Source organism: Lissotriton helveticus, chromosome 9 (assembly GCF_964261635.1).
Source record: "Lissotriton helveticus chromosome 9, aLisHel1.1, whole genome shotgun sequence".
Taxonomy (NCBI): domain Eukaryota; kingdom Metazoa; phylum Chordata; class Amphibia; order Caudata; family Salamandridae; genus Lissotriton; species Lissotriton helveticus.
Window position 1 is genome coordinate 463,676,179 of NC_136070.1, and position 14,590 is coordinate 463,690,768.

The 14,590-nt window shown below is 44.7% G+C and overlaps 1 protein-coding gene across 2 annotated transcripts in view; it reads left to right on the forward strand.

Annotated features, from left to right (window-relative positions):
- AKT1 (AKT serine/threonine kinase 1) overlaps positions 1–14,590 on the forward strand; it is a 405,158-nt gene that overhangs the window by 203,279 nt on the left and 187,289 nt on the right. The gene's annotated exons all lie outside the window — the stretch shown is intronic.

Sequence of the window (14,590 nt, forward strand, 5' to 3'; positions counted from 1 at the left end):
ATGAAACAGGCCTTGTAATCTCCTTCTCCTGAGCTTCTGACTGATGGAGATGCTTGTGACCACACATGGCATCTATGCTGCAGCTGGAGCAATTGAAGTATTCTACTTTAAAAGTCACATTGTATTTGAGCAATGCAGAAAGCAAGTAATGAGAATGGTCAAAGGTCTTAAAGGACTGTAGCACAAAAAGTGATTCTGCACATTCAAAACCGTGTACTGCACTTAGTTTGCTCCTTTGTACTTGCCTTGGTGTTTTTACTGGTTGTTGGCTTTTCCGTACAGGTTTAGCCATTTGCTTCCCAGCTTTAACCTCAATCCTACAAACATAGCCTGGGTTTCCGCCACTGGATCACACTGTCAGTTGAATAGGCACTCCGGGTCCTATTAAAAAAACTACATTTAGTAGTACATTTTGTAATACTGCAATAGTAGTACATACGAACTACAATGGGGCCAATAATGATCTTGTTAGGGAAGGCTCCAAACGGGATCCTGATTAAGTGAATCTGATTTGGAGCCTATGTTTCCGACCAAATCGTCCACCTTTCTGGACGGCCAAATACGATGTGAGGAAGCTGTCCCGGCTGACCGAATCGGTTCCGAATGCGAATCAGGCAGTCTGACTCGTTTGGAGCCGATTTGTGCAGCACAATGTGGGCGGTTTCCAAAGGAGTGAGTACGATGACCGATTCTGTACCGACTTGGATTTGAAGAGATGACACAGCTGTGGGAATCAGACTTTGGGGACCTGTAGCAGGCCTCTCTTCACCTGGGACACTCAGAATCAGTCACAGGGGTACCTGTAGGTCCACCTTAACATGCATGCACAGTGTGGCGTGCACCATGGGGTGCCCGCCACAGGGTGCACGCTTTTCCCCACCCACCCCTTTTTAGGTCTCGGGCCTAGCGTCACACTGCGCAAGCAGTGTGGGCGGAGCTCGAGATTTAATGTTTTCCTACAGTGGGGCTTTAACCCGCCCCTCTTCTCCATTGGCTGGCTTCCTAAACGGAGGCCAGCCATTGGAGGAGAGGGGCGTCACTCCATTCAAGCCCCGTCTTTTTGGGATGGAGGGGTGTGTTTTGGCTGTTCTTTCTCTTTTCTTTCTCTCCTCTTCCCATTGGCTGGAATTTTACCTTCCAGCCAATGGGAAGAGGAGAGAACGAAAACCACGCCCCTGAATCTGAAAAAGACGATGCTTTCTCCGAGGCATTTCTGCCTCGCCTCGGAGAAACGTGGTCGTGTGGAGCACTCTGCTCTGTTTACATCTCAATAGTCTTTTAAGGTGAGCATAAGGTCGGGTAGAATCTGCCTGGAAATGGTCTCCACTTTTGATTACGTAGGCACCCACCCCATCGCTACAGGCAGCACATGGGCGCCCAGCATTGATTGGTATCTTGCTGTTTCTTGCTTAATTTTATTGTGCGTGGCTCACCGGTGCCAGCCGTAAATACAAATTAGATTGTTTTATTCCGCGCACAAGAGAGTAAACTGAACTGTCAGTAATACTTTGGTAAAATGAATCCGCCGGCATTCTATTTTCATGTGAATATATAAAGCAGCACGTATACAGGACAGTATGGATTACCCTGTTCAATGCCAGTCTCTGCCCCGAGCCCAGCACCCATCCCTGCAACGCTCGCCTGCCTTGCCCTCCAGCTGCCCGGTCCGAGCAGGGCAGAGCGTGTTTCCCTCTGCCACTCCCCCCTGCAGGGCACAGCTGCCTGCGCCACCCGCAGTCCTCGCCCGCTCCCGGCTCGTAAGCTCTCGCCCCTGCTGGGCTCAGCTGCGCACTCTGTTGTGGGGTTCGTGGGTGTGAAAACAAATGGGAAAAGTGTCCGTCATGGGGCCCAAGTGCACTCCGGGCGTCCAGCTGCCAGAGTCCCTCCAAATGTGCCCCTGCTTTTTGTCCATCGCCCCTGAAGCTTTTGCACCCGTCTCCAGCGTGTTCTTTGCGCCCAGCCCCGCTGTGCCAACACCTTGGTGTGCCTCGATGTGCTTTCTACGTGCCTGTGGACACCTGCCCTCCCCTGCACTCCAGTGCCGCTAACTTCCCTTCAGACCTCGGTGCCAAGCTGCCCTCCACCCCCGCGGGCCGGATCCCTTTCCCTGGGGTGCCTCGCTGTGCAAGCCCTCCCCGTGAGCCTCGATTCGCCCCTTCCTCGGATGCCCGCCCGGTCGCCCCTCCCCCTGCAGTTCCTGCCTCGCCTTCCCCTGAGTCACCGCCCCTCCCCCCCTACTGCGGGTAGGAGGTGGGGATGGATCGGGGGCGTGGATGGCAGGGGAGGTCGGGGCGGGGGAAGCTACGCGCACCAACCGGCTTTTATAGATACAAAAGAGTCTGTTCGGTCTCTGGAGTCCCGGGCAGAGCAGGGGGTGTGGTGGTGGGACTTTGCTTTCAGAGTGCCACCGGCTGCCACCCACAAGGACCTGGCAGAGCACCCACCAGGATCACCCTGCGCCCCACCCACCCCCGTGCCAGTCCGAGTCACCCTGTGCCAGGCGCCCCTCCCACTCCCGTGCCAGGCGGAACTCCCACGGGGTGACTGGACCCCACCCATCCCGCGTGCCCAGAGCAGCAGCACGCGAGGCACCTGCACAAAGAGACCCATCCCCAGGTGCACATATGTCTAGTGAACTGAACCGGCTGCTAGCAAGGGACTAGTGGACATGTCCAGAGACTGATCTGGCTGCTAGCAAGGGACTAGTGGTCGGGTAAGATGTCTAGTGAACTACTGACAAGACAACAGATCGCCAGGCTACTAAAAAGGGATCCTGTGGCGAATAACTAACTCCGGGTCTGAGTACCAGTCAGCTAGCCTGGAGGTTAAAATCTCTATAACTGTTTCCCGGGCTGCAAACGGGGTTACTAGTCAGACTACTAACCAGGGAATCTGGCACCATCATCATGACAGGAGACTGATTACCAGGGGAATTAGGATGAGCAGTCTAGTAAGAAAGCTGACCTTCACACAATTAACAAGGTATCAGATTATCAGAAACCTAACCAGGGAAGCCATGGTTAACTAAGAGGATTGATCTCCTTCGAGGAGCCTCCTCTGTTCCGGTTGAGGTTTACAATGTGCTCCAAGAAGGCTTGGCATGGTGTTGTGTGTGTGTGTGTGGTGGTGGTGGTGTGTTGTGGTGGTGGTGTGTTGTGGTGTGTGTGGTGTGGTGTGTGTGTGTGGTGTTGTGTGTGTGGTGGTGTGTGTGTGGTCTTATGTATGTAGTGTTATGTGTGGGTGTGCTGTGTGTGTGTGTGTGTGGGTGTGTGTGTGTGTGTGTGCTGTGTGTGTGTGGTGTGTGTCTGTGTGGTGTTGTGTGATCCTCTGTGAGACACCGGGGTCTGTCATCTGGAATGGAAGCTTTGGTCAGATGGGGGAGCATGGAAATTTTGCGCTTCTGTGAAAGAGCTGGCAGGTGATTGGGGACCCCCTTAGGAGCCAAATACTCTAAAAGCAGTGCCCCTGTCTTTAACACCACCACACCAGTGTGCCTCAAGTAACATGTGCCAGGTCTTCTAGGTGCCTAGAACAACGTCCCAGTGAAAGCACTGGACTTCACTGGCACCAAAGCACGTCATTCTGCAGAAGAGCTTCGCGTGCTCACAGCAGCACGCTCCACCACGGCACACGACGAAATATCAAAAACACATAAGCACATTAAGACAGAACAACAGAAGGCATTTCACCCAGCCCAAACATGCCGTTATTCGAGTTCTGGGGCTCCTAAGAGCACTTGGCTCCGTCAACTGTCTTTTACACGTGTTCTTATTCTATGTATTGGGGCGTGCACTAGCCTATAGCACACAATTATATCTGTTTACTTTTCTGCTGAACGGAGCTCCACATCCCATGACACCTGAGGGTCAGAGCAGCTGAGAACGTAGTGCGTCTAGCAGACAGGGACAGCTAAGAACTTCTTAGTAAGAAGAGGGGGCGGGAGGAGCAGGGTACAGGCTGAGAACTGCATGAAAACCGGACGTAAATACACTCAGAGTTGTAACGGGCACTAGGGTGGTTCACGGAGTGGCCTTAATTCCAGGAGCGGTGCTGTCCGGACTGCGGCTCCCAGAGTGCACTGTAGCGCGATCCGGAAGTCAGAAGAGAGCGAGCCCTGCATGCACCAAACCAGGGGCACTCTCACGGTTGAGGTGAGTTTGCTACTGATAGCTTTCCTTCTGATTTCCCCTTAATAAATGTGCAGCTGTCTCGGTCTGTGTTTTATATCTGTAGGATTGTGCTCTTGGTAAGCGCTGGTTGGATGTGTTGTTACCTGCTATTAATGTTACACTAACTTGTGCGTCTTAAACCAAACACCACCCACCTGAATAAGGCTCTGTGTGTGTCAGTTGCTCTGTGTGTGTGTGTGGCTCTGTCTCTGTCTGTGTGTGTGGCTCTGTCTGTGTGTGTGGCTCTGTCTTTGTGTTGTGTGGCTCTGTCTTTGTGTTGTGTGGCTCTGTCTTTGTGTTGTGTGGCTCTGTCTGTGTGTGGCTCTGTCTGTGTGCGGCTCTGTCTGTGTGCGGCTCTGTCTGTGTGCGGCTCTGTCTGTGTGTGGCTCTGTGTGTGTGTGTGGCTCTGTGTGTGGCTCTGTGTGTGTGTGTGGCTCTGTGTGTGTGGCTCTGTGTTTGTGGCTCTGTGTGTGTGTGTCTCTGTGTGTGTGTGTGTGGCTCTGTGTGTGTGGCTCTGTGTGTGTGTTGCTCTGTCTGTGTGTGTGTGTGTGTGTGGCTCTGTCTTTGTGTGTGGCTCTATCTGTGTGGCTCTGTCTTTGTGTGTCTCTGTCTGTGTGTGTGTGGCTCTGTGTGTGTGGCTCTGTCTGTGTGTATGTGGCTCTGTCTGTGTGTGTGTGTTGGTCTCTGTGTGGGTATTTTTTTGTAGGTGGGTCTGTGTGAGGGTGGATCTGTGTGTGTAGGTGGCTCTGTGTGTGTGTGTGTCTTTGTGTGTGTGTGTGTGTGTGTGTCTCTCTGTGTGTGGCTCTGTGTGTGTGTGGCTCTGTGTCCGCTAATACTCTCTACTACTCACCTATTGCCATTGTAAATGACAATACTATTTATTTATGTTAAAAAAAAAAAAATGAAAATATGCCATTTACAATGCCCATGGCTCTAATTTTAACAAAGCCGAGACCATTGCATTGTAAATGCTTGTTTCAATGGGAGCCTGTGTTTACGTTTAGTACACAGGCTTCCATTGAATTCAATGGGAGTCCGACCGGGCCGAGTCCGAAAAACATAAGGACATAACATAATTGGTTGTTGGGTCTCCCGGAGTGCAATTTGTACGGAAAGCTTTCCGAAACAGACTCGTCCGGAAGTCTTTCCTAACGAGATCGTAATCTGGCCCAAAGTGTTATTTGTAAACCTATTTGCAGCGTTTACGCCTCTTCTATCTTTTTTCTGTGCAGTGAGCTCTTCACTGAGTTCTGAGTCGCCGCACACATAAGTATACGTTTTAATAGTGATTGTGCAAAGAATGGGGTTGGATGGCTGCAAATTGGGGAATACTTACTACTAAAGGGTAGGGGATTAGGGATGACTGAGGAGGGGTAAGGGAGGTGTTTAGGGATGGATGTGTACCCACCCACAAAAGAGTAAACCCATTGCTCTTCACAAACTGCACTTCTCAAGTTGCTACAGGGAAAAAAGGGACTGAAACAGTAATAAATTACTCTTGTTCAGAGCTGAAGTAAGTCTAACACCACACATGGCCAAACACTGGTACTGCAGCACATTCTCATAAATATCAGTGCAGTTAGGGAGTAAAAATAGAAACGCACGAGAATTAATAATAAATTGAATTAGTTAAAATAGTTAAATATAAATAATTATAATGTAACACTTTAAAAAAATATAAAAATATTAACTTTTTTGCAGTAATGTAACAACTTGTATTAAATAGATTAAACTAATTTTACTTGGTTCTGTACATCATGTTAAACAATTTTTAATGCATAATACAACAAAATACTTTAGGTGAGTATGTATTTTTTTAATTCAAACTTGGAAAAAATATTTTGTATTTATTATAATGAAATATTTAGTTCAAAATTGAGTTGTTGGTGCTGTATCATTTTTGTCTTCAGTTTTACATTTAAAATGAAAATATAAAATTAAATAAATAATTAGCTTAAAATATTTCTGCAATCTTTTTACAAGTTTAATAAACTATTTTATTTGTTCTCTATAATTTTTTATATGGAGACTCCGCAGATAGGGCAGTGATTACCCCTATAAGTAAAGAATATGAAGCTTTCTTATACATTACCATAGGGAGACCTTCATCCTTTAACTTGTTAATGGAGCCTCTCACTGAACTTCTGAGTGCATCCAACATTCATTGTCATATGTATGCGTACGACACCCAACTGTACCAAAAAGTATCCTCTCCTGAAGACATCAGATCTCTGAATTCAATTCTACAAAAAAACAATCTTGGCTTACAGTAAACCACCTCAAACTAAATACCCTCAAAACCGAATTCTTACTAATCTGTCCACCCAACCAGTCACCCATTATTGAGTAATAACTTGAACAAGTAACAGCACTCAAAGGCCAGCTCCAATTTATAGACTCAGCGCGATCTCTGGGAATAACTTGTGACAAAAACCTTAACATACAGAAGCATATCATTACATCAACCAAAGGAGTGAATCTACAAATTAGCATCCTGAGGAAATTAAACCCATTCCTTGCCCCAAAGACTTCAAATCTGCAGTACAAGCCCTAGTAATCCCTAGGCTTGGTTCTGCTAGTGCAACCCTTTGCAGTCTGCCCAGGTCTACAATGGCTCCTCTAAGAGCCTCTCTTAATTTGACTGCTAGACTCATCACAGGATCTAAAGGAAACAGACACACCTCCCGCACCTTAAAATTCTCAACTGGCTCCAATATGAAGCAATAATTAAATTAAAAATCGCTTAGATTCCCCATAAAGCCCTTTATTTCAATACCCCAAGATATCTGGCTCAGAAGTTGATGATTTCTGGTGGTGATAGATCTTCCAAAAGCTCCAGCACTCTACTGCTTAAACTACAGAGATTCTTCAAAAAGAAAATATACTGCCAAGCCTTTTCTGGGATTCGCCCATAGGATCTGGAAATCACTGCCCCCAGAAACCATATTGAATCCCTCAACGGTCTCCTACAAGGAAGAAGTGAATTCTTTACTCATGAGCAATTTTTGCCCCCGTGCTTCACCTGTTCTCATCCACTACTCGCATGATGATTGCTTGCCGTCATTGTTTTGATCATTGTTGTATTTACTGTTTTGATGTTCGTATTTTTGCATCCATCTGTATCGGAGAGCAATATCTGTTCCTTTACCTCTGTACGTTTGTAAAGCGCTCTGATACTTGAATGGGTCATGTTCACAGTATATAAAACTTTCTAAATAAATCCTAGCAACGGAGATCTCACCATGGTAAGGTATAGGAAAAAGTAAAAAAGTTTATTGAACTTGGAAATAGTTTGTAAAAGTATTTTATGTTAAATATTAATATCAATGAATTGTGTATATTTAATTCAAATGTAGAACTAAAGAAAAAAATGCTACAGCACTAATAGCTACATTTTAAATTAAAAATTAAATTTATGTAAATATGTTATATCACATTATTTTCAAGTTTACATTAAACAATAACTTCCCACCTAAAGCAATAAACAAATCTCATTATGCCTTAATAACTGTTAAGAGTGATGCATAGAATTAATTAAAAGTAATTTAATTATATTTTAACAAGATGTATTGTTACATTAATGTTGAAAATGCAAAAAAGTATTATATTTTATAATTGAATAAGCCAATGTCTACTATTTTATATATTTTAACATTAAATTATATGTACTTATATTTGTAACTATTTTTAAATAATGTATTTTTAATTAAGATTTCCTTTGGGGGTTACATTTAAGTCCCTGTCTCCATTACATTCAGTGAGGGGAAGTTACAGTACCATGTGGTGGCTATGTGTGGTGCTACACTAATTACTGTTTTATTTAGTAGTAACTTACAGTTGTATGTTATGCTTAACCTCTTTTACAAGAGGTGGAGATGTGCAAGTATTCGATTTTGAGTAACTTTACACTATTTTGTGAATAGCAGAAAGTACTCACTATTATAACATACCTTAGTGGCAGACCTGTCAGTGTTTACTCTGTCCTCCCATTTCTGCTCATTGATAGTCAACCTCAAATACCCCCTCTCCTCAGGGCATATAGGTAAAGGGCTGAGAAATTAATTGTGTCTTTTTGCAGTGACTTCCCGGATTAGCCTGTTGGGTGAGGGATAGGGCTTAAGGACCGAACCCATGTCCTTGCCTGACCAACAACAGCTTCGAACCCCACCTCATCTTACAGCCTTCAAAACCGGACTATAAATTCCTATTACATGGCTTCCAGTCATCACTTTCTCTTATAATTTACCTATTAGCCCTCACCCTCTTCTGTTGGTGGCACCATTAACATTTCTAGGTAGACTTCATAGACCATTCACTGAGAATTGTCTGTGGTGATCCTTAGGTTGACAACCTTGTCTTTTTCTTTATTCTAAATACATTATTTCTACAGGTTTCTTGAATGTCAGCCTACATCAGTGAGTTTCACCTACCACCAGTCTTAGTGTACCTTAATGACACTCTTTTGAGGTTTATGTGACTCTCATTGGATTGGATCTCCCTTTTGTGGGTCATACACAATAGACCTACTGCCTTAGGTGGCACAACATAGGCCCTGTACTGAGGTATCTGTGAAACTTCCAAGATTTCACTTCCACCATTTGTAGGTCATGCACCATAGACCCTCTGCTAAGGTATGTGTTGATCCTCTGGTTGTGCCTCCACTGCTTGTGGGCGGCGTACCTTGGACCCTCTCCTGAGAGTTGTGTGATAAACTTTGGGTTGTGGCTCCAACAGCTTCGTTGGCTCAACATAGGCTCTCTAGTGAGGAGTTTGTGACCTATGTAGGCAAAGTATTAACCGCTTTGTCGTAATACACCATAGACCCTTTAATGTAGTGGCTGTGAATTTCTGTGCATTGGTCCTTCGTAACCTTTGGGTGGAACGGTATACAACCTTTACCACGCAACTTTTACAACGACCTACCATTACCACGCAACTTTTACAACGCAGGATCCATTACAACGCATACCATTACAACGCATGTATTTACAACGCAGGTACCTTTACAACGCATACCATTACAACGTAAGTATTGGTAAGTATATCATTTTATTAAAAATATTATAAGTTTGGGTTTTTGGGTAAAGGGGTATTTTTAGGGTTCAGGGTCAGTTTTGGGTTTTTGGGTAAAGGGGTATTTTTAGGGTTCAGGGTCAGTTTTGGGTTTTTGGGTAAAGGGGTATTTTTAGGGTTCAGGGTCAGTTTTTGGGTAAAGGGGTATTTTTAGGGTTCAGGGTCAGTTTTGGGTTTTTGGGTAAAGGGGTATTTTTAGGGTTCAGGGTCAGTTTTCAGTTTTTGGGTAAAGGGGTATTTTTAGGGTTCAGGGTCAGTTTTCAGTTTTTGGGTAAAGGGGTATTTTTAGGGTTTAGGGTCAGTTTTCAGTTTTTGGGTAAAGGGGTATTTTTAGGGTTCAGGGTCAGTTTTTGGGTAAAGGGGTATTTTTAGGGTTCAGGGTCAGTTTTCAGTTTTTGGGTAAAGGGGTATTTTTAGGGTTAAGGGTCAGTTTTCAGTTTTTGGGTAAAGGGGTATTTTTAGGGTTCAGGGTCAGTTTTCAGTTTTTGGATAAAGGGGTATTTTTAGGGTTTAGGGTCAGTTTGGGGTTTTTGGGTAAAGGGGTACAGGGTAAAAATTAAATATAATTAAATTTAAATTACATTAAATTAAATTTATTAAATTAAATTACATTATATTAATTTTAATTAAATTACATTTTAAAAAATATTATATACTTACCAATACTTACGTTGTAATGGTATGCGTTGTAAAGGTACCTGCGTTGTAAATACATGCGTTGTAATGGTATGCGTTGTAATGGATCCTGCGTTGTAAAAAATGCGTGGTAATGGTAGGCGTGGTAAAAGTATGCGTTGTAACGTCATATATCCGGGTGGAACGCATAGGCACAACTCGTCCCATGTGCGGCGTCCGGGACAAGTTGTGTCGCCAGTAACAGACGCTGATTCAGGTGTTGCATTTGGGGGAGATTGAGACCCCTTTCCAACATGGATGATAATCGTGTTGTATGACAAATATGTGGCAATCATCCTGAGAGCCCTTCTCATTAAACCATTTATCAAAGAAGGTATGCCTTACTTATATAGAAAAGCCCTGATGAAGTTCAATTCTCTTGAACGAAACGCGTTGGCGGTAGTATTGATGGTTATAATGGGAAACCTCAAATTTCAATGAAGGTTGGTATAAAGATATAAAGGATAGTGGACTTTCCATTTTCTGAGTGCACCATTCCATGTGACTTCTCCGTTTCTTTTTAGCAACAGGATCCTACAACGGCTGGCACTGTGAATGAAGTGCACCAATTCTTAACCATAAGGAACTGTGTGGGAGGCACAGCCGGACTGGGAACAGAAACCAGCACTGGCAATTCCACTCGACCGGCCCTGGGGGTCAGGCGAGTGGCGAAGAGGGGGGTGCTACTAAGAAGCTCAGGCCTGGGGGCAGGGGTGCTACTGTCAAGCACTGCTGCCACTTGTGTTACAGGGGGCTGATATTGCAGCACTGCTGAAAAAGTATATCCCCCAGTAACAAAATCGCTCCCACCCTTCCGGCCCACTGGGAACATGCCCAGTGCCCGCTACAGCCAGTCCGGCACTGGTGGGAGGTGCGGTTCCTTATGTCTGCCATTATTTTGGCTTATGCATTATGTTTGCTTTTGTGTTCTATTGTGTTACTCCAGGGCTGTCTTCTCACTGGAAAGACTGATAACTGGACACACAGCTCATAGTGATCATGTGAAGATGGTTTTCAGGTGCATATATAGTGCACAGACCAAACGTGTTGAAAACCTATTTGTCTGTGGGAAGCTCAGGAAACTGCCCCTTCTCTTTAATAGAAAGGCTGTTATATCGTTCACAATCTTTTGACACAATGCCAGATAGAAATATTAAGGGCAATATCTCATTCAATAACCTCCACAAGAGATCCCCCTGAGGTCTATTTCAAGAGTTTAGCATCTTAGAGAGGTCCCCTGACCATAGGTTCTCTCTTGAGTCCTTAGATTCTAATCACTCTCGTTTCCTCCCAGTTCCTTGAACTTCCCGCCTAATTTTCAATAGACAACCAAAATACATACACATTCACATTGGCTTCATCATTGCTTGCAATTATTTGTAAACGACTTTAACCAAATCCACCTGTGAATGTAAGCAGTCCAAAATAAGCTGGCGCAAATACTGTATGCAGCATTTTAACAAAGGTCGCAGGTCTGAATTACTCTGAGCGTCCGGCTCTGAATTACCATGTTTATGGTATTTTCTGATGATAATTTGGGATTGTGACTACCAGAATGCGAAAACAAACATAGGACTGCTTGAGCCAGTCGGGGACATGTTGTGCTGTCGTCTTGTGTATCTGGCAGGCTGCGCTTCTTCCTACTTGCCTCTTAGACAATATTATGTATCTGGTCCGGAGGCAGAAGTCTTAATGACTTTGAACGCTGCTGAGTACTTCACTTGTCCTTTTCTTAGTAAAAGTTATCCAGAAGAATGCCTTGTATTTTGAGACTGGATTAACAGGGATAGGAATTCCAATTTGTCTGTTTTTAGCTCGGAATATTGGGGCTTCCTCGGGCTTTTCTCGCGAGCCCCCCTTCCGAGGGGAAAGACCGCGCATAAGATATGATAATTGAGCAGGTGTCGCGCGCTGCAGCTTTGTGAGAGCGTGAGAAACAGGACGTAGTACAGAATAGCCCGCGCGGCGCTCGAGACCCAGGCACTGGTTTACTCGCAACCTGCTGCCAGTGATGTCAGACATTGTCCCTCGGGCTGCCGCTGGGCCCGACACTAGGTGGGCTGCCGTCCAAAAGCTGCACGACGCAGAAAGGCTGAGGAGAAAGCAGGCTGCGGATTTGCCTCCCCTGCACTTGCTTGTTGTGACAGTGGACTGCCTTATATGGCCGCCGAAAAGGCTAAGCCGCCGAGCGCCAGTCTGGGGCAGACAGTCTGCTGACTCAGGCCTGACCTCCCCATTGGGGAGCCCCCCTCCCCTGGCTGCAGTCTGAGCCGGCTCATTGAGATGCAGGGCGCAGCGCGCGCCTCCGCAGCTGTATGCTGGAAGCAAAGGCTGAGAACACATCCAGAGTGACCGAGGGGGGAGAAAAACAACAAAGCCCGCCCTCCCCCCTGCACATCCGTGAATATGTAGACACACCAAAGGGCCTTGTCCCTTTGTGGGTCTTCTCAGAATGACATTAGCAGTGGTTTTGTTTTGACCGCCCAACCACAGCCACTTCAGTCAAGCCCCGATGAAATGTTAGCGGTGGTTTAAGATTACAAGCGCAAACTAATGTCCAGTTTTACACCTGCACGATGTTTATTCACAGTCGTGTTAATAAACATATATTTTCAACCAAAATAGCATCTTGCTTTCCCGGTGACCTGCCCTTTTTGAACTTTGAGTCACTACGACAATTTCCTTAGCAATTAGGAGTCGTTTTTATGATTTAAATTTTTTATTATCTGAAGATGGTCCGTTGTTTATTTTTAAGAATTGCATCAAGTTTAAATAGTCCTGCTTATTTAGAACGGAATCATAGTTTGATTCATTTGCTCCCTCCTGAAGATGTAGCACAGTAATACAGAACTCAGTATTTTGGCCATCAAACAGAAACAAAATACATTTATTTAACGAAAAAGGAGTCGCGAGCAGACACATGACCCTCTGTAAGCCTGTCTACAGGTGGTATTGGCTTTCTTTGCCATATGCTGTCAGAATACGTGAATATCATTATAAATTGTTTTGATTCCTTTGTGAATGGCACTAGTTCCCTGAAGATGCTGGAGTGGTACGAGATGCTACATAAATATTAATAAGATGGACTTGTGTAAGGAAAATGCAGACTCTCACCCTTTGTAAAGGATTAACCCTTTAGGCCTCAAAGACTGCAACAGATGTGGATTTGTGTATTGGCTCTACAGAAGGGTCACACTTGTAATTATTGTTAGTAAGTGGTCTGATTACACGGCAACGTCAGGACATTATGAGTGGAACCCTCCAAATCACATTAGAAAATAGGATTTACCGGGGAAACTAGGTGGTGATTCCCATGGCTATACTTCATTTCTCCCTGAGGGTCACACTTTTCCAACGAATCTTACAATTCCTCGACTTGGCTGGTTACTCCAGTTACCAGCCAGATTGTGATATACTCCACCCCCAGAATGTGGCACAAATGCTTTGACATTTTAGTTTATCCAAGACTTTAATATCGCTAATGATACCTTAACCTAAGGCTGTGCAAATCCTTTCGAAAATATCCCTTTAAACCTATATAAAAGATGCGTTGGGAAAGGAGTTTCATGCCCAGCCCAAAATTGTGGAAAAATAGCTAAGGTCTTAGGTTAGCTGTCCCGAAAATGTAATTTCTTCAACTAGTGTGACACAAAAGTTTTGATACAACTTCATTTAATTATTAAAGTCTTCACCTCTGATCCTCGGCCCAGATGCAGGCGATGTAAAGTACTAGATAGGATTGAATAAACACCCTTTCCACCAACCAAAGAAGGCTTATAGTGACCAAACCCCACGTTCCTGCTCGCCTTACCCCAAAGCCACTATTAGCCCTTCTGTTATCTGCCATTTTCTAGTGCACAGAAGTAGCAGAAAAGCAGCCTGAGCACTATACAAGAAGAAAAAATAAATCTGTACGAAGAAAAAAAAATAAAAGGACCAACGCAGTTGTGAAAATGTGCATTTTTGTTAAGAGAATGAGTTTTGGGACCTCGCGGTCTGTCCGCCATCTTAAGCTCTGCTTAGCGTGGTACAGTCTGTTATGAAGGAGTGGGTGCGGTGTTCCATTTCAATGAGCTCGATGCAGCAACAGGCTTGCAGCAGTTGGTAAATAAAGATGGATCTCCCTTTGTTCCACCAAAGCTTGCTGCTCGTTATTCTCCACTTACCCAATGCGCTTCCCAGGGAGTGGCAGCTGTTTCTGGTGTCGGGCACTCCATCAGTGGCAGACAGCTCCAGATTCAGGGAGGCATTGTTGCAAAAAGAAATGCATTCTTGAAAAATTCTCAGTGGGATTAATTTAACATGGGCCTGAGAATGATGTGATTTTTTTTTTTATAACTTCTTAAGACAAAGGGTCGCATTAATTCAGCGTGCAATGTGTTTTCTACATGAAAGGTGTATGTTGGGAAAGAAGGATGAATGCACATGTGCGAGACTTTAGTTTGCTGTAAATCAGGCGAAACAGTACATGGGAACTACTTTAAAACAATGCAGGGGTTAATTTGCATAGTCGAAATGGCCAACAGACAAATGAAGAAAGGCAAATCATTCATTTTAGAGTTACACGGCTGATCACGTTGAAAATTCATTTCGAATAGCCCCAGCAGGGCGGATCAGGAAATATGCATTTATCTTCTGCCCCATTTATGCAGTTTCTTTTATGTGTGTCCACA